The sequence below is a fragment of the Tinamus guttatus genome, unplaced genomic scaffold, assembly GCF_059628265.1.
Source record: "Tinamus guttatus ecotype Peru unplaced genomic scaffold, ASM5962826v1 Tinamus_guttatus_pri_ptg000287l, whole genome shotgun sequence".
Classification (NCBI taxonomy): domain Eukaryota; kingdom Metazoa; phylum Chordata; class Aves; order Tinamiformes; family Tinamidae; genus Tinamus; species Tinamus guttatus.
Genome location: NW_028288821.1, coordinates 2925404 through 2944521, shown reverse-complemented (window position 1 = coordinate 2944521; position 19118 = coordinate 2925404).

The window sequence follows — 19118 nt, the reverse complement described above, 5'->3', positions numbered from 1 at the left end:
CACTTTCTCCTCAGCTGTTAGCATTATCCTGTGTTCCCAGCATCCATCCCATGCCCCTGCTTACATGGAGGATGTCTGGAACAGGGGATATGAAACTGGTCAAGCTAGGCAGCCTTGACTTATCCAACTTGATCTTCTGCTAGATGCCTTCATTTAGCTCCTAAAAACTCTTGCTGCTGGTTTTGACTGTATCCAAAAATCCCAAGCAGCTTTGAGAGGAAAGCATCCAGTTCATGGTGATGAGGGGAATTTTCACCAAGGAGCCCTGGATGAGGATTTGCAGGACAAGATTTGCCTGACAGGGTATTTTCTTTAGCATCTACTTCATGCTGCTGCCTTATTGCTCCCAGCTCTGCTGCAGACATCCTCTCCCGGGAGCCCCCTCTGATACTCGTGCTTGTTTCAACCCATTTGCCATTGTAGCTGCTCCCGGTGCCTGGCAGGCTGTTCCCTACTTGGCCCAGGAAGGCCGGGAGCTGGGAGCTGGAAGTTGTCTGGTGAGGTGGTTGGGAAATCCACGAGTCAGGGCGCCCAGGGTCACAACCATCCCCAGCTGAAAACACCAAGCAGCTCTCCAGCCCTTTTCAGGGCATCAGGGAGTTCTGGGAAGGGTGGTGAGCGTGCAGGGAAAAGCACCATCAGGCAATGCTGCTGTTGCTCAAGGGATGCCGCTTGTTTTCTTTTGTGGTTTCTCCCAGAGCAGAGGCTCAGCTCATAGGAAGGGAGACCAAGAGAAGCAGGAGTGATTCAGCAGGCTTATTAAGTTCATTTATAAGGTTATTTTTCAAATGAACGCTGTGTGTGTGTCATGCCATTCTGGCCTGCTCTGCATCCTCTGCATCACTGAACTGCTGCCAGCTCAGCGTCTGCCAAACCTCAGCCTTTCCACAAAAACAACTTCAGTGGGCAATAAAAATGGGATAAACACAGCAGCTGGGAGCCCAGCAGCACCAGCTCTGAAATAGAGCCGTGTATGAGGCTCCAAGAGGGTGCTCCATGGGGCACCCTATTATTTATTTGCAAGCACCGGTGCTGATCTCAGCAGAGGTGCAGTCAGTAGAGACTCATCCAGGGCATTTTGAGTTGGGGTTGGGCATTCTGTGCAGAGAGCAATTTTCAGAGGAAAAAAAAAAAGGTGTTATCGGTCCCTGGCTCCCTGTCTTGCAACATTTCAATTGCTCCATTCGGGAGCGGATAGCAAGCTTGGCGGGAACAGGGAGCCACTGCCTCGCACAACAGATGTCTTGCTCAACATGCCACCGAGGCCAGAAATGCTCTGTGAAAGGAGCACCACCATGAGAAGCAATGGTGGATGCAACAAGATACAGAGCAGCCCACAGATTTGTTCCAGTCTCCCTTGGCATCTTCTTGGGAAGTACCGTACCTGTTCCCAGAAAGCGGTTGCACAATCTGGGAAGACTTATTTTCCCTGTGTGCTGACCTGCACAGGGGCAGAGGGTGGCAATGCACCAGCTGTCAGCTCATGTTGGTAGTTCTACCATAGTTGGGGTTGAACATAGTCACCCCCGAGGCCTGTTGGCCCCTGGTCCATGCTGCACTGAGGGACATTGCTTGAGGACAGCCCAAAGAATATCCTCCAAACTGCAGAACCCAGTAATAATATTTCTGCAGTTCATGTCTTCCCATTACCCCCATTACACCAAGGCTGTGGCTTATGGCACATCATTGTCTTCCCTGCTGTGTTCCTTGGGACTGCAGCACCATTTCAGCCATGGGGCTCTTGGTCCAGCTTTGGTGGCTGCTCCGTCTTGGGCAGTGCATCTGGAGAGCCCATCTGCACTCCTGGGCATTCCAGATGCTCAGGAAAACACAGGTGCCCCACAATAACACACATTTGCACCAAACACTGCATTTTCATGCATGGCTTTTTTTTTTTTTTTCCTGCAGAAAATCACCAATTGATGTGAGTAAAATATCAGCTCCCTGCAGTCATGCCCCTGCAGTGTCCCCTGCACCCCTCACCTCGCTGAGGGCTAATCTGGCTGCACAGCCAGGCCAAGGACAAGCCTGCGGACTGTTTTGCTAAAGCAGCAGAAAAAAAAACAGGTCCTGAGACATTCCTGCCTGGAATTTGTTTCAAAGCTTCTAGAGAGGTTACAACCTTCCAAGAAATGTGTCTCTGGGAACTTGCCCAGTGGGAAACAGGACAGACCCAGAACATCACAGCAAAGAGGAAAGGTTGAAAACAAATTAGAAATATAAAAAAGCATAAAAGTATGACTATTTATATAAACATGCTGGGCAGAAAAGCCAACACTTCATCCTCTGTTCTTTATTTGTTGTTGTTGTTGTTAATCTTTGATTTGGGAACTTGCTGCTATTTATAACCCTCCCCTTTCCCTGCAGTGGTTAGCGGCGCTGATCCCTTCCAGATGCGGGTTCCTCGGCAGCGCTCGCAGAGGAGGGGGAGGGCTGGCAGGGGACGGGGCTGACGCAGCACGGAGCGGCTGGGGCTCGCGGAGGAGCTCCAGCAGCGCCGGCCTCCGCTGACCGCAGCCCTGGCGCACGCTGGCCGGGGGCTTGTTGCAACTGCCGGACTTCCAGAGGGACGGAACTGGATGGGTGGTGGTGGTGGAGAGCAACGTGCAGCCATTGGGTCCTCACTGGGTTGCGATCTGCAAGACCTTTGGGGAGCTCTGGGATCAGCACGCGGAGCCCTTGGAAAGGTCTGGGGTACAGGATGCCCCCCGGCCAGAGCCCCACGGCCTTCCCTGGGCAGCCCGGTCCTTCCTGCGGTGGGGTCAGTCTAGAGGAATTGGCCACTGAGTAGGGAGGGGAGGAGACAAGATGTGGGGCTAGTGAGCGGCCAAAGCTCTGCCCCGTAGCTGCTGGCTTGGTCCAGGCCCTTTGGTCTAGCTGCACCCAACACCAGCGGATGAAGCTTTCTGTGTCACCCTTCCTTGACTGCTGATAGACCTGCTGGATGGTGACCTGGGATGCCCCTGGCAGAGGGATCCCCCCATGCCATGCATTGCCACAAAACACAACTGCACCAGGCAGGCTTCAGCACCCTGGTTGCTGCTGGCACTCAGCCTCCCTTGCTTGCCATTTCCCTCCCTAGGCAGGCACGTGGAGGGCAGATGATGGGAAGGAGGCTGTGAGCAGCCTCAGCACCTGCTTGCCGGTTCCTCCTCCATGCGTGCGTGGGGTCTGCCTGCCCTCTTAGAGGAAAGGCTGGAGGTGACGTGCTGTCTATAGGAAGTGTGATTGCCCCACTGTCTGCAGGCGGCACGGTCACTGCCGCGCAGCAGCTCTCTAAACCCAGTCACCTCCGCCACTCGCAGGGGGCTTGCCAGTCTGTGATCTCCTTGCCAGTCTGTGATCTCCTTGCCAGTCTGTGATCTCCTCGTGTCCCTGTGTCCCACCCCAAGCTGTGGGCATGGAGAGGGTTTGCCACGCTGGTGCGGGCCTGGACCTTGCTGTGCAGCAAGCTCACGCCTTGGCTCTTGCTCTGCGCTGCCCAGCGTGCTGGGACCGTGGGAAGGGGCTCTGGCAATACCACTTCCAGAACTGCTAAGCCAACCAGTGAGCTCACACTGAGACATCGCCGAGCTGACCGTCAGGTTTCTCCTTCCACTTTCCCCAGAAGCAGCTGCTGTACGTCTGGGGCTGCTAAGTGACAGGCTCTGTTCGTCACACCAGAGCCCGCCTGCCAGCTCCTGTTGCCTCAGCTTTGCCTCATCTTGCTGTCATCTCAATTCACTTCCCCCAAGCTCCTGTCCTGCAACTAGGCCAGGCTCTGCCTGGAAACCCTGTCACCGCATACCTCGCTGTCAAGACTAAAGTGCAGGACTGGCAGGGCCCCAAAATACGGCCAAGCAGGTCATGGAGCACATTGTCCCACAGTCGCATCCATGTGTGGTGTGCACCTTCACAGCCCTGCATGGCTATAGCCATGCAGTCTGCAAATACCCTTCCCCAAAGGGACCAAGAAGCCCCATGCAGGGCTTTCAATTGAACCCAGCTGTGTCTGCATTGCCCAGCCTGTGTGGCATGTACGTGGAGTCTGCAGAACAGGGACCCCGGTCTTTTTGAGCCCCTTCACACCCAGGCTGACCAGGTCTCCGGGCCTGGGCAGTTGCTATGTGATGGTGTGTTGGAAACTCTCCCCACCTCAGAAATGTGAATGAGTCGTCGCGGGTTCCTATGGAAAATATAAGACAGACGGTGCATCTTGCCCCTGTAAGCAGCTTATGTGGTGACTCAGCGGCTGGTATCCAGGACAGCAGGCACACAAACACGCAGTGCTGAGCATCCCAGGCGTGAGGGGGATCCCCGGCAGACCAGGCCCATGCGAATTGGTAGTGTGTCCACAGAGATGGTCTGTGTGTCAGAGATAAGGAAGGACTCCAGAGGTCCAAGCTCCCAGCCTGAACCTTGGACTCTGGTCAGGGAGGGAGGTAGAAATCCAGAGTTTGCCTTAGAAACTCCAAGGAGAATATACCCTGGGACTCAGGAAAGCAAGCTGAGGGTTTTTGGGAGCCTCTCTCTGGTGTGTCCCAGTGTGGGCAGAGAAGTGCTCCCCTGGGACAGTCCCTGGCTTTCCCAGATGAGACGCTGCAGCACTGGGGAGAGGCTGGGATTTTAAGTGGCGTCTCTGCTGTTTCGTTGTTTGGATGGTTTTGATGGTGATGTTGAGCAGGTCTATACAGTACCAGGGACAGCTGTTCTGTTTGATCCTTCACTGTCTTCCCTGGAAAAATTGCTCCTCAAGAACATTAAACCACAAAGCACCAGCAAGCAGACCTGGCAGGACCTTTGGCCTGGGGTTGTTAGGCCAGCTTAGCTCTTGAGTGGCCACGTCCCTTTCTGTCAACAGGGGATGATGGAAAGGAGTTTTCTCCATCGAGGCTGCAGCCAGAGGTTTTCGCAGCCACATGCAGGATTTCACAGCCATCCAGAGCAGGGTAGTGTGTTGCCTGCTCTGGTCAGTTGCTCTGGTCAGTTCTGCCCAGAGAAGCCTGCAAGTATCTAGGGGAAGCTCTGCGGAGACCTTCAGGTGTTGGAGGAGGCTCTGCACAAGCTGGAGAAGGGCTGGAGTGCGTTTCTGCTCGTAGGCTCACGCAGGCTGAACACAGAGCTGCCGTATGGTGTGGCACGTAGGAGGGATCCGTGGGTCATCCTGAAACTAGAGTCAGAGCCAGCTTCTCGCACACCAGCACAAAGGGCTTTGGCCTTCGCAGAGGGATCAAACATGTTCCATAAATGGGAGTGACGAGGGCCTGCCCTGGATGCCGTCCACGGCTGCAGCTGCTCGCTGCCGGATGTGCCTTAAGCTGGTAAACACAATAGAAAGCTGCTGTAATCTCCCCGCTGACCGGTTATATAACAACCTGGGCTCGCTGCTGGCCTGCTGAGCAGGGAGGAGGCTGGAGGGGCTCCTGCTCCGCTACCACAGCCCTGCTCTGCCACGCGTCCCTGCTGGAGATGCCCACCTCAGCAGCCATGGCACAACACAGCCCGTCATGACACCCCTGCAGTGCTGGCAGGTGAAGAAGGAGGGTGTAGATGTGGAAGTGGCCTGGCTGCACCGGGCTAAGCTGTCGGGCTGCATATGAGAGCTGGGGGCATGGAGTTGGGGACAAATACTGTGGGGACCTTCTGCGAAGGTGTGCATGGGCCAGGAAGCCTGGGGATCTGTGCTGGTGGCCCATGCCGTCAATTGTGTCTTCTGCAAAACCGAGGGACCCCCGAGGCAGAGGACGGTCACCTTCTGGCAGCACTCCCATGCATCCTAGGTATGGGAGCTGCAAATGAAAGGGGCACATCTGAACAGCTCAGGTCATGAGACCTGGGGTCCGTGAGACCTCTGAGAGAGGCAACGTGAAAAGAAGGGCTCCTACAAAAGCTTGGATGATGGAAAGGAAAAAGCTAAAAGAGGAAATTTTTATGTAACCTCAGTTTAACAGAGGGGGATTAGCATGCCTTGGGAGATGCAAAGAACATAACCAGAAAGCTGATGCCTGAGAGGCAGAGTGTTTATCTGTGTACAGCTTACCCCATTCCCATTCCTGGGACCTATGAACTTCCCCACTGCCTCTAACTGAGCATCTCCCCCCAGTGCTTTGCTAGCTCACCCTTGGCATAGCAAGATTAACCTGAGGGTGCTAGGAAGCATTTTCCCTGAGGAGAGGATGCTCAGAGGCACCTCTGCTCATCTCCCCCTGCTCCCTGTCACTCAGCTCTGTGCTTCTTGTTAGCAGCACAGCGAGGTGTCTGCATGCTGTGGGGTTGGAACTCCTGCACATGTGGCTGGTCCTGCATGGCCCCAGGATGCCCAGAAGCTGATGGGAAGAGGAGGCAGGTGTGTGCAGAAAAATGGCCATGTTACCGCTACCATTTGTGAGACGGGCTAAGCCAGATCTGGAAAGAACGAGGATACCCAAATGGGCTCTTGTGCCCGCCTGCTCTCATGATGAGCTGTCAGGGATAGATGTGTCCAGTTCCATGGAAGAGCGAAAAGGTGGCTGCAGTGGGGCAAGTAGCAATCCAAAGACCTGGGGGGTGCATGCAAGACTTGGAGATGTCCAAGCGCAGTGAGGAAGGGTAAGAAGACGACGTGGGGAGCCACGTCCTCCTACCTCGATGGCCCTGGCAGCGCTGGGGCCTCAGGCAGCCCTGAGTCACTGCTGGAGCCGCTGGGTCACGTCTCCTGGAGGAGGCACCTCTGTGGGGAGCCGTGCGCCGCCGGAGCCACGCGCTGCTGACGTCCGCTCACCCCATTCCGAGGGAGGAAGCCGAAAGTGCCAAGCTGTTGCCGCAGCAACAGTTGTTTTCCTGCACAGCCCTGGAGGACTCACGCTCCCACGGGATGTATTTTGGGGCTGGTTCCTCCACCACCACCCACCCCCCTGCCCGCACACGCTCTCTCATCTTCCTCGGGCTACCGGATGGAGTGAGTGGGCAGCAGCAAGCTATTCTGGGGCCATTTGAGCTATTTTGGGCAGTGGCTGTGAGACGCCTGTGGCCAGGCAGGTGGGGCTAGGCCTTGAGTTTCCCATTTCAAAGAAGTGCTCAGATTCAGGAGGAAATTGCTGAGGTAAGACAGGATGGAGGAAAACCCGGGAATGTCTGGAGAGAGCAGCCAGGTGAGACCCCCTGAGAGCTGCCACGAGGAGGCAGACTCACCCCCCAAAGTTTCCTTCTGACTGGCAGAGGGTTCGTGGGATGCTCCGTGCAGGTGGTCACAGCTGGGCTGCCTGGCTCTTTACAGGGCACTTTGCTCTTGGTTGAATGGTTTCTGCCCTGGCCATCTCTCGGCCCTGCAAGACCTGGGTGACCTGGAGGTCGGGTGGGAGCAGAGCATTTTGTACCCCTCCACCATGGGCACTCGCATCCATATGTATTCACACACACATCCTAAGTTGCGTGGATTGGCAGGTGCTCACCCCATTCACACCCATGGAAACTTGAAGGAGTCCAAATCAGAAGGGTGGATGGCAGAACCAAAGGCAGTTTCCAGGAGGACAAGAGGCACAGCAAGGAGCTGCAGACGTGGAGGCTAAGCAGGAATGGAGAGCACCACACTGCAGTGGGAAGGAAGCATCACCCCATGGTCTCTGCAGGGTGGCTGGGGATATCGTGCCTGAGCCCCAAGGAGCTGCTACACCCAGGTTTGTGCTGCCATGGGTGGGCAGAGCTTCCCAGCAGAGCTTTGCTAAGGGGAAGCTCAAGGTGTGCAGCAAAGGAAAACAAATAGAAAAGCTGGAGGAGCCTGCTTTGATCAATTTTCCGTGTCTCTCTTCTTTGTCAAACAAATGTTTCATGACTGAGAACTGACTAATTGAAAAAATGTATTTGGAAAAAAGTTTGTTTCTTCAACACAAAATCAATACTCTCAGCAAAGAAGTCTGCTAAGATGAAAACTGTGGAGAAGGAAATGTCGCTTGTGGAGAAAACAGTGTTGCAGGGTTCTACGAGCATCAGCCTTCCCTCCTGCTAACTCTTGCGCTCATGCCCCTGGCCAGCTGAGTTGGAGCCAACCTGCTTAGTGCTAGCTGAACACCCAGAGCCTTTCCAAAAAGAATTCCCTGGCATCCAGGTGAAGGACTCCAGGTGAAGGAATCCAGGCCACGTGGAGAAGCCTTGAGGGGTTTGGAGACACCCAGCTCCTGCCGTGACTCCTAGTCTACATCAAGGCACAGTGCCAGGGGGTGTCCTTTTGGTCATGGGTATCGTCGGGTGCCAGGGCCAAGGCAGGAGAGCATTGAATCATTTCTCAGGGCTGGGGATTTTTGCACTGTGTTTGCAGAGCTGCTATTTGAGGCAGGCTGGGAAAAGCCCAGTTCCAAGAAACCATAATGGCAGCTCTGCTAGGCAGGAATGTGAAGGGATCCAGCTGCCACCTGCTGAAAAAGCCTGTCATGGGTCAGAAGAATATCTGTGCTGCTGGCACAACCATCATAACACAAGAAATTGCCTAGCATCAAGATAGGTGGAGAAAAAAAAAAGAAGCTATTGAGCCGATCCTGCTAGAAGGGGCTAGACCCAACTCTTCTGAACCCTATGTACCCGCCTGAGCCTGGGCTCTGCCTCCCAATTAAGCCTGCCCACACCATCCTTCAGCTCCTGGCCTGAGAAGGGCCCAGCAAGCTGGTTTCAAAGGGAGAAGCTGTCCCTGGCCCTGCCATGGCACAAGTGTGCGAGCAGGTGGCACGGCCGGCCGCACGTGCTGGCCACGGTGGGCAGCGTGTGGCCGCTCTGCTGCCAGCCGTGCTTTTCCTTCTCCTTTACCCTACAACAGTTGGGTAAACAAGCGCTGGGAATGAAGATCTGACTCATCAACCAGCTCAAAAACACCCAAAACATGGTAGCAGGCAGAACAATAGCTCCTGCGAAGCTGAACGAGAGCTCGGCTGGGGTCCAGACGCAGGAAGAGGTGCGGAATGGGCTCCTAACATCCAACACAGCTGTGGTTTTGTGGAACTCTGGGCCTGAAGAGTCCCAAAAACAGAAAAGTGTTTTTCTGCATGATGCTGTTGGCGTGGAAGTAGGCTGGATGCCGCAAAACATCCTGCCCCAAGGATCCAGAGTCAAAGCAAAGTGAAAAGGGTCCAGAGTAGTTGTGTAGGACGCAGCTGATGGAGGTGGTTGGTATGAAGCTGACTATCTCCAGCTTCTAAAAATAAAATGGCAATACTATTGCAATCTTCAGCCCAGAGATGATCCTCCCTGCCAGCCTTCCTTCAAGCTTGTCAAGCATCATGCGTGACATCTTTTAGGCCTGAAAATTGGGTGAGGAGAGGAGAATTACCAGAAGAAAGTCGGCAGGAAAACTGCCTGTTTACAGGGTTTATGGCTTCAGTTAAAAATAATCAGTTCTGATGAAAAAATTAAGGCTGGAGCAGGAAGGAAATGTCCTGGTTTTGATGTGCCTGGGAACTGACTGTTGGAAGTGGTTTGGGCTGGAAAGTCCCTCTAGCTTCTTCCTCAGCCCATAAGGGCATCATATTGCATCAGAGCAGAGTCGGCAAAGTAACTTGCAGGTGGGAAAGGACTGAGGCTGCATCAAGCCCCAGGGATAACATGTCTGGGGTCTGGTTCATCTCCCCAGACTCTTTTGTGGACTTTCTTTCTCCTTTATAGCCCTGTTCTTATAGGGAGGTAGGGGGAAAAGGGCATTTTTGGCCCAGTGCCTGCTTGACACTGGAATGGGAGCAGTAGGCAGAAAGCAAATGCCCTGAACTTATATAGAGTGCTGTGCCTGGCTCCTGGCACCTCGCTGCCCTGGATGCCATAGGGATGAGCACACTGGGTGGCTGGCCTATAGGCAGGGGAGGATGCGAAGTTCATGGATCTCAAAGCATCCTCCGGGTCATGAAGCAAACACGCCGCCTTCCCTCCTCGGGCTCCTGGCCCGTCATAGCTGCAGGTGACGGGAGTGAAGTCACTCCTGGCACCTGGGCGGTGGAAGGGAGAACACGGGCAATAGCCCTGGGCCATGGGCAGAAGTGGGTGGCCCCCAGCTATGGGGCAGGGATGCAGATAAAGAATGGCAGTGCTGGTAGCCGGACTTTCAGCAGAGTCAGTGAGCACCAGCTGCTGTTAGACACTCTGTGAGTGTGTAACCACAGGGATGTTTTCTCTCCTTGTCTTGGGCAGCACCCAGGAAAAAACTGGGTGCCCTGTCCCAGCTCCAAGATGGTGCCTTGAGTAATTAGCACTGTGGTTTTCCCATGGTGTGCCTGTGCAATTCAGAGCCCTTGGCAGCCTCCAGCTGCTTAATCACAGCTAGCAAGGTGCAGAGCCAGTGAATGCTCCTGCCCCTTGCTCTGCTCGGTGGGTGCTCTCAAGGGGCAAATTTTCCTGTTTGTAGCAGGCAGGCAGAGGAGAATGATGTTGCTACAGATGACTGGAGCTGTGCAGGAAGCTGGTGGGATTCAGCACTTGAGGGCAGGGCATGCCGGAGCAGAGCTGGATGGAAATATTCCACCAAAACGTGTCTTTTGACAGAAAACATTTTTTTTTCACGAGAGTAGGGCTGATCAGGAGAACATCAGTGTTTCTGCTGGGGAAACAGGCAGGCAGCTCTTCTGCAGGACAGGGCAGACCCGCAGGGACTGGGAGAGGCAGGATGTCTCTGCATGCTCATGCATCCCTACGTGCGTGCTCCTTCCCTGCCACTGCGGTGCCAGAGGCAGTGGGAAAGCTGTGGGGGCCGTCCTGCCGCTGCAGCAATCCCCTTAGCATAATCCTTAGCTCAGAGAAGGGATTTGTTTTCCGGGGTGAGAAAGAGCTTCCTGCTCTCCGCAGGGCTATGTATTACGTTTACACGTAGAGAATGCGTGTGTAGCGTCACTGCTGCGCTGTGCACAGCAGGACAGATGTGGGACTGAGCAGAAACCCTTCCTTGAGCTCCATTCTGCAAGGGACAGCGTGTCCCAGTGGCATTGCTCACTCCTCGGCCCCGGGCAGGCCAGGGGAGCACTGGTGCTTTGCTTCCCCAAGCCTGCCTGGAGGAAGCCAGTGAAGGCAGCCACAGCGCAGCAGAGAGGCCTTTGTTGGGTGTGAGCTGCATATTCTGGCTCTCCAAGTGCTTCTCGTAGGTGTGAAAATTAGGGAAGAGCAAATAGTTACGGGAAAGCGAGGACTGCCTCCCACTGCCCTGCAGCGTTTTGGGCAGTGCTGGCTCCCAAGTGCACTGCTCTTCACGCACGGTCTTTGCAGCAGAGCTGGGAGCCGCGGACATGCAGCAGGACCCGCCGTGGTCCCGTGGGCTCCCCGGGAGCTGGAGGTCGGAGCTGGGCAGCATCACCGCTTGCCTGTGCAGGGCTGGTGTGCCGGGATGCTCTCCCTGGGGCTTCCCAATGGAGTGGCGCCGGGTCTGGCCAGGCGGGTTGGGTGCCAGCCGCGCACGGGGCTCAGTGCTCTGCAGTGCAGAGCGGCGAGTCAGCTCCAGCTGGGGAGGTGCTGGCACGAAGCCACTGTCCCAGGGTAATCCCTGTCCCTAGGCAGCCCGCAAACCAGACCCGCTTATCTCACAAACCTGTAATTCCACAATAATCCACCCATTAGCAGAGACATTTATTGGGGTGGGAGGAGAGCTGGCAAGACAGGCAGTCCCTTCCCATGAATGGGGTGTCCTCCCTGGCAGACAGACCAGTGAGACCTGCCAGGGTACCTGCCAGGTAGACATCCTCTTGAAACACTATGAGTTTCTGCATGGCACTTAGGAGTTAGCCAGGGAAGAGACACATATCCCTTGGATCATTAGACTAACTTGGAGCTATCTCCTTGTCTCCAGTCGCATTCATCTGTCTGGATATTGAGGCACCTTCAGACTTTGAAGCTGAGTCCTGGGCAGTCAACCTGCTCCTGCATCTTTGGCACAGGCACCTACATGGGGTTTTTCCCAGCCTCCTGTTGCACTTCTTGCAATTAGAGCTGCAATTTCTATGTGAAATGATGATGGTGATGATGCCAGGGAAGATGCAATAGCAGTAATTTGTATTTGCTACTGTTACAGCACTAAGAACAGCAATAATAACCCTGTCTTCCCAAGTCTGCAGCACTCATCCTTTTGCCCCTCTGAGTACTGCGGATCAGATCCTGGCCACCTTTGAATTCATTCTCAGCATTTAGGGGAATGGCAGGTGCTTGCAAGATACCCACATCAGTGAAAAGCCTCTTTCTCATCTCTGCTTCAAGAGCTGAATCACCAAAACACGGTGTGTTGGCAGCACCCCACGCACACCTTCCTTTGCAGCAAGGTCTTTCTGGCATCTCCGGAGTGTTTGCCTTTCTTGCGTCCCTGGAGCCTGCGGCTCGTGCGTGTGGCTGCGTGCGTGGCCCCGTGCGTGCGCAGGTTCCCACGGTGCCAGCAGCAGTGGCAGCACCAGCAGGCTCTGTGTGCGGGCTGGTGGCAGCCAGCTCCAGCCTGCCCCAGCCCCGGTGTCCCCTGCGCTGATGCAATGCGCCTGGCAGCGCCCCAGACCTTGGGCTGGCACGGGGACCCGCACGGCCGGTGCTGCACACATGGTGCGGGGCATGCCTCCTTGCACGGGATCTGAGCGTTTGCTGCAAGATCCCTCCTGGCGCACAGATGGCCAGGCCAGCTCGCAAGGAGGAGAGAGGCCTTGCAAAGGAGACACAAGGGCCCCGGGGAAGGGGAGCACGCTGACCCCATGGGTTGCCCAGGCTGCCGCAGACTGCCGAGTCAAGGAGCAGGAAGCATCACTGCCATAAGCAAGCCCTTTCCCTGCTGCTGCATATCCCCGAGGCCTAGGAATGGGGGTGGGCAAGTAGCTGCACTTTGTGCTGGCCCCCAGACCCATGGGGTCCCTGCTTCTGCCTGCTTTCCTCCTCCCTGGCCGCATCCTCCCTCCCGGTGTTGCGGAGGGGGCAGCGAGGAGCCCAACAAGAAGGGCTTTGAAGTGCCATTTCGCTCGCGCCACGGCTCCTGGGCACAGCGGGCTGGCACCGGCGGGACCCGGGCTAGCCTGCGCGGCGCGGCCCGCGCGGCAGCTTCAGAGGCGCCTGCGGCTCTTGTCCCAGCGTGGCGCTGCCTTGTTTTTGCCTGGTGAGGCGGGACAGTCCCCCGGCACTCCGTATCCTGCTGGGATATGTTCCCAATCCGGTGCTTGCGGAGCAGCAGGGCCAGCCGGCGGCGCTGCCCCGGGAGGGAATCGGGGCCATGGTGTTATATAAGAGAGCAGGTGCTGCCCCGTGGATGGGGACGGCGCCCGGGGAGGGGAAAGGAGACCCCAGCGGTGGCCCGAGGGGCCTTGCAACTACAAAGCATCCGGCTCCTGCATGGCTGGAGCCATCCAAGAAATCAGTTTAATTAGGAGCCTCCATGGGAGGAAGCGGGTCCCAGCTGGGAGCTGACACGGTCAATAAAGGCCGCCGGGGCCCAGCAATCCCTCTTTGCTGCCAAAGGGGAGGACCAGGGGCTGCTGCTGTGCTGCCTTCCCTTCCTCGGTGGCACTGGTGTGTGGCCAGCGCCGGGGCGGAGGTGGCCCAAAGTGAGCGCTGCTGAGCCCCCGCTGTGGCCCCACACCAGCTCTTTTCCAGGTGGGAAAGCTGACACAGCGGGTTTGGAGTCAGGATTCTGCTCACCTGCCGGCCCCGATTCCCGAACTTTCCATGGACCAAAGGTCTCCCTTCTGGAGAATCAGTAACAAGGTGCTGGCAAGCCCTGCAATTCCCTGAGCTCCATCGATTCCCACACCCCCATCTGGGACCTGGGAGAACTTTCCCATGACACAGACCTGGCTGCTGCCTCATGATGTCCTGTCATCGGCAAAGCCTGTTTTGGTTCAAATGAGCTTTTGCTGGGGAGATGTTTAGGCTTGAAGAGAAGAGCCAAGAAGAGGAAGATAGGACATTCATCCAGGTGTAGAGAGGGGAGGATGGAGGGTTGTACCGATTTTGCACTGTCAGGAGCATGAATAGAGTCCATAGCTCCCTCAGAAGGGCAAAGATTTTCCTCAGACCATCTCTAGACATCTTGTTCGAGCCACAGGTGGCCTCATCCATATCTTGTCATTCACTGCAGCAAGTAGGGCCATGGCTTTTGTCTGGATTGCCCTTCTTGGAAATGCTCGGTGAACCACTTCCCTGCCTCTGCCACAAACTGCGGTGCCTGCCACAAAGCTGGCCAAGAAGAAAAACAAAAAGCAAAGGCCTGGCTTGTGCATGGCCCTCCCAACGAGCATACAGCCCGGACAGGCTAGCCCTGGGAAGCAGCTCTGGATCTTGCCCTGGGAGCAACCCCTACCTCTACCCAGGGTGAAAGCCGCAGACTTCAGCGCGCAGAGCCAGAGCAAGCAGCCGACGGTGTCACCTCTCGCATGCGATACCGGCAGGCACAAGAGAGCTCAGTCAAAACAAACACGCTTGAACACCAGGCTGCATCGCCAGCCAGCTGCGGGGCCTCTTATCTGAGCGCGCGGCGGCGGCGGGCCGTGACCCCACTGGCTGCAGGGAAGCCAGCAAGCCTCGAGCAGCCTTGCCACGCGGATCCCTGCAGCGCCGCCGTCTCATCTCCTCTGCACGGTGCCCCCTCACCAGGCCCAGGAGGGGGCCCTGGGGACACTCTGCAGGTGCTGAGCGCCCTGGCACCCACTCTGCGAGCGGAGGGGTTTCCTAGAGGCTACTGGGCATTGGTCCTGCCGCGGCTTAGGGGCAGCAGGGATGGGGTTGGAAGTGCCTTCTCAAGGCAGCTAGCAAACGGGGCTCTTCCCCTTCACAGGGGTCATGCTCTCCAGACAGGGCCCCATAAATCACCCTGTTGGACTGCATGATCTGGGCATTTTTTTTGACAGGATTGATGGCTTATTGTAGAAGAAGTAGTTTACAGTAAGTGCCCAACATTGCCACAGCTTATCAGAGCCTTTGCAGAACAGGTGCCGGACTTTGCCACCTCCTCAGGTTCCCCGAACAGGACAGAGGTCATGTGCAAGGCATGGCTATGGATGGAGCTCCACGCCGCTCCTGGAGACGGACACAAGCAAGGGCTTGGCCATGCTTAACATTTCCCAGGAGCATAGACTTCCGAGGAGGAGGCAGAAGTGACCACGGGTGCATTCGGGGTGACGGGCAGGTAGCAGGAGCTGGGTGCGACCTGTGCCCACATTCCTGCCCTTGTATGGCAGCAAAGTGGCCCGAGATTCCCCTCCTCCTCACCACACCTGACTTGGTAAACACGTAAGGCACGCAGGAGTGGAGATAAGAGTGGGAACCGGGCAGTGCCATGGTGACACCTACACCCATGGATGTTCAGGACCTGGCTGATGGAGGGTGAGCACCCCTGGAGGCTGCTAGTGCCAGTAACGGGAGCAGTCCTGGGGTTTCCAAGCAATGCCACAGGTCAGTTGGAGCCATGGAGGTCTTCCATGATGGTCCCTACTCAAACCTGACAGATGACAATCGTGCTGGGCCATTCTCAGGTCCCTTGGCCCAACCTCCTTCCCTCACTCCCAACTCAGAGAAGCTGCAGGGATAGGGATATTTCCACCCACGTGTTAGGAGACATGAACAAAACGTACACCCTGGTCTAGCTACTCACCTCAAAAGCCAAGACGTGCATAGATGTGGCTTGCTGGCAGCACTTGGCCCCATTACTCCACTCTACCTAGGCTCGACAAGATCATTTGGAAGCCACCACAGCCTGGCAGCTGCTCTGGAGCTCCCAGCAGCAGGGACAAGCATCAGCTGAGCTGCTCTGCAGCTCTCCAGCCAAGTCCCACTCTCCTTACAAGGACTGGAGGACCTTGGGCCACACCGTGCGGCTCCACCAGCGCCCCAGCAGTCACACATTGCACAGCAGGGGAAGGGATCAGGCTCCCATGGGTGTCTCTCTCACAAAATCCAGTTACCCTTCGGTGGCAAGGGGAAGGGTAGCCTCCCATGCCACCAACTGTGAGAGTAAATGGCTATTGTCGGAGTCACAAAACTGTAAACGACGAGGGGCTGGCACTGTTCCCAGGCCAAGGCTGTTTCTGTTTGTTCGGGGAAGGCAGTCTTGCTCAGTTTGTGTCCCAGTAGCTCTTAGGCAATCTGCGTCCCTGTTAATCATTAAGATACTCTGGAAGGTTCGCAGGTCAAACCATGAATGTCCTTAAAAACAAGCAAAGGAAACGTGGGTGCTGAGCTCAGGATAAATTTCCTTTGGCTGTGTTTAGGAGTGATGGGAATCTGTCACAGGGGAACAGGAATGGACCAGAGGCCCGAGTGAGGAGAGCCCATGGCCAGTGTCACAGGCGTGCAAACAACTGCAGGCAAGACGGTGCTGTGGCCCTCGTCCCCACACTGAGAAGAGCAGCCCCAATGCCATGTGCCCCCAAGAGTGGCAGGGCCACAGAACACTGCTGTGCAGGCAGGTCAGGATCAGCCATACAGGGTGCCAGCTGCAGGGGACAAGGCTTGTCCCCCCTCCAGCAGAGTTGAGGCACCCGACTGGATCAAATCCCATGTTTGGACATCTGTGTCACCTGTACCAAGGCCACCAGCTGGATTCTTGCCCCTTTCCAGGTCATGGACCCTAGGCAGACCTGGGCTTGGGGTGGAAGTGGAGCAAAAAGAGTAGGAGGGATAGGAGGCAGATATGAGCCTTCACCAAGGTGCAAACCAACCTGTGCCAGTCAGACCTGTCCCTCGGCTGTTCTCCAGTCTATGCAAAACTTTGCTCCTGGATCTGAGCATGGTGGGCAAATCCGCTCTGCAGAACGCAGAGCCGGCGTGGTTGACCCCTCCGCCAGGGCAGGGTCATGGTCGTCCCAGGGCAGAGGGTTTTGCAAGGCAAGCAAAGCAGCTCTTGCTTAGGAAGGTCTGCACCACCTCCTGTGGTGGAGACAACCCCTCAGTGACTCGTGCCCTCTTGTAAGCACCGGCTTACTGAGCTCCCCGAGCCTGGCCGCCTGGATTTCCCACACTGATTTCCCTGGTGATTATACTGTTTCTAATGATCAATTAAACCAAATTGGCAAGGTCCCTCAGGCCCCTAAATCCTGGCTAATCCCTAGCACCTTCTTTAACTCACATTGCTCATTCATTATGTTTCAGTCCCCTGGGCAGAAATGTTTGCTCCAAGTGTGCCTCTTCCTACATGAAAGCCTTCCGGGTTCCCGAGTGTTTATCTGGCTTGAAGGACTTGCTGTTTCTAATTGATTGATTTGCTCTGGTGCTGTTTACGCCAGATGAATCTCCCTTTCTCCTTCAAGAATGAGGAAGTTCACTTTCTTGGGAACATTTCAATGCTCAGTGGTGCTCTTATCTCCTCTAGCAGATACCATTAACCTTGCAGAGCAGCCACGCTGGCCCTGGCACAGACTCTTCTCTGTCAGGTTGGGAGGAGCAATTTCATGATGTTTGTGTATACTGTGTCACTCTCCAGCCTCCCACGTAGCGCTCCCGGTCTTCACCTTCTGCAGTTCCTCTTGGTGCTACCGGTCACCATCATTGCCCGCTGTTTGGCTGCCTGGTCTAAACGGCAGCCCTCAAACCCCATCTTCCTCCCATGGAGGTGAGAACGACTGCTCTTCTCTAGCCATTCCTTCCTTAAGCTCAGCTCCTTGGGGCTGTTCAACCTTGTTTGTGCCCAGGGAGTTGAAATTCTTTGCGGTTTTGCAATGCCAGCTTTTGCCACTGGCCCATCCCTGGAAGATGCCCATCCAGAGGGCTGCCATAACAAAAAGCCACTCCACCATGCAGACAAAACTTATCTTTCCATACGTCCTGCCTTGTGGAGACTCTAGAGAGCTAGGTAGCTTTTTCCACACTGGGCACAGCAGGGCTTGACTACATCTTCCCTGTAGTTTTGCTGCAGCTCCATCGTCTGTGTGGGAGAACTTGAGAGTTGTTAGGATGCAGGAAAGCTTTATTACATTGGAACGAGGAGGCAGTTTTGGTGAAATAAGTAAAGGGGTTTGAAGCAGAGAAAGGGTACAGTCTCTGGGGCCCGTTGGCCATGAGCGAGAGGGAGCTGGTGAATGTACAGCCCGTGGGACTTTTCAGAGAAGCTCGGTTTGAGCAAGACTCTAGATCTCCTAGTGAAGCTCCTGTCTGGAAAAATGCACAAATTAACATCCGAAAGCAGAAGTGTCATAAGGTAACAGTATGCTCCTGGTGACAGATCAGAGGGTTAACACACTGGGTGAGATTTTGGAGCCTGATGGACTCTGGAAAAATCCCTTGGACAAGCAGCTGTGACATGGATTCTTAGGGAACCAGCCTCTCCAACATTTGGCTAATAGACTGGCCGCAGGCCACAGCCTGAGGATACAGCTACAGACCATGGGATACGGGCTACAAACCATGTTGGTGTTTCCCATTTTTTTCCAATGGGAAAACTCATCCTGCTGTCCATGAGGTTGCAAGGATTGCAACCAACACTTGAGTCTAGAGGCAAGGGCAGAGGGGAGGAGCTGGCCAGGATGGACGTCTTCTGCCAGCTCTGTCCAGGCTCTATTCTCAGTGGAGCGGGGAGAGAAGCGACTCGCTCAAGGACAGGCAGCACAGCAGGGTCACAGGACGTGTCCCCGGCCTGTGCATCCCACACATCTGCAGCATCAGTTCTGCTCTGTGCGAGGTGCTCATTGACCACCTGGGGTTTCTATCACTTTCTGACACCAGCAGTGCCTGCAGGCTGGGTTTGAGGCAGAGCATTGGAGACCACAAACCACCAGGGAACAGGATGTGCCCAAATGAGTGTGCCTGGCCGCAGCCCCCGCCCTTGCTCAGATCCTGATGCCAGAGCCCCTTCCCTGCGGACACTGACACCATCCCTCCTGGGCAGGTCAGCTCATGCTCTGGCAGGGCACGACAGCACCAGGGCTGAGTGTGTGCATGGATGAGCAGGCAAGCTAAACCACCCTTCCACTCTGGGATACTCATTTAGGTGACAGACTTGGTCTCCTGGAGCTGTTCTCCCTGTGCTGGTGGCAGGTGTGGAGAATGCACATCTGGGCTGGTTCCCGGTTGTATAATGTTATCTAACGCCAGGACAGCAACAGCCTCTCCGTGAGGACTCCCTGTACCCTGGTGGGAGGTGCTATCCGGATCCTACGCTGCTGCCAGTGCCCCTGGGCAGGCAGAGCTGGCACAGGGCATGGTTGCAGCACACCTGCGATGGGCAACCTTGCCAGCAGCTCTGCCAG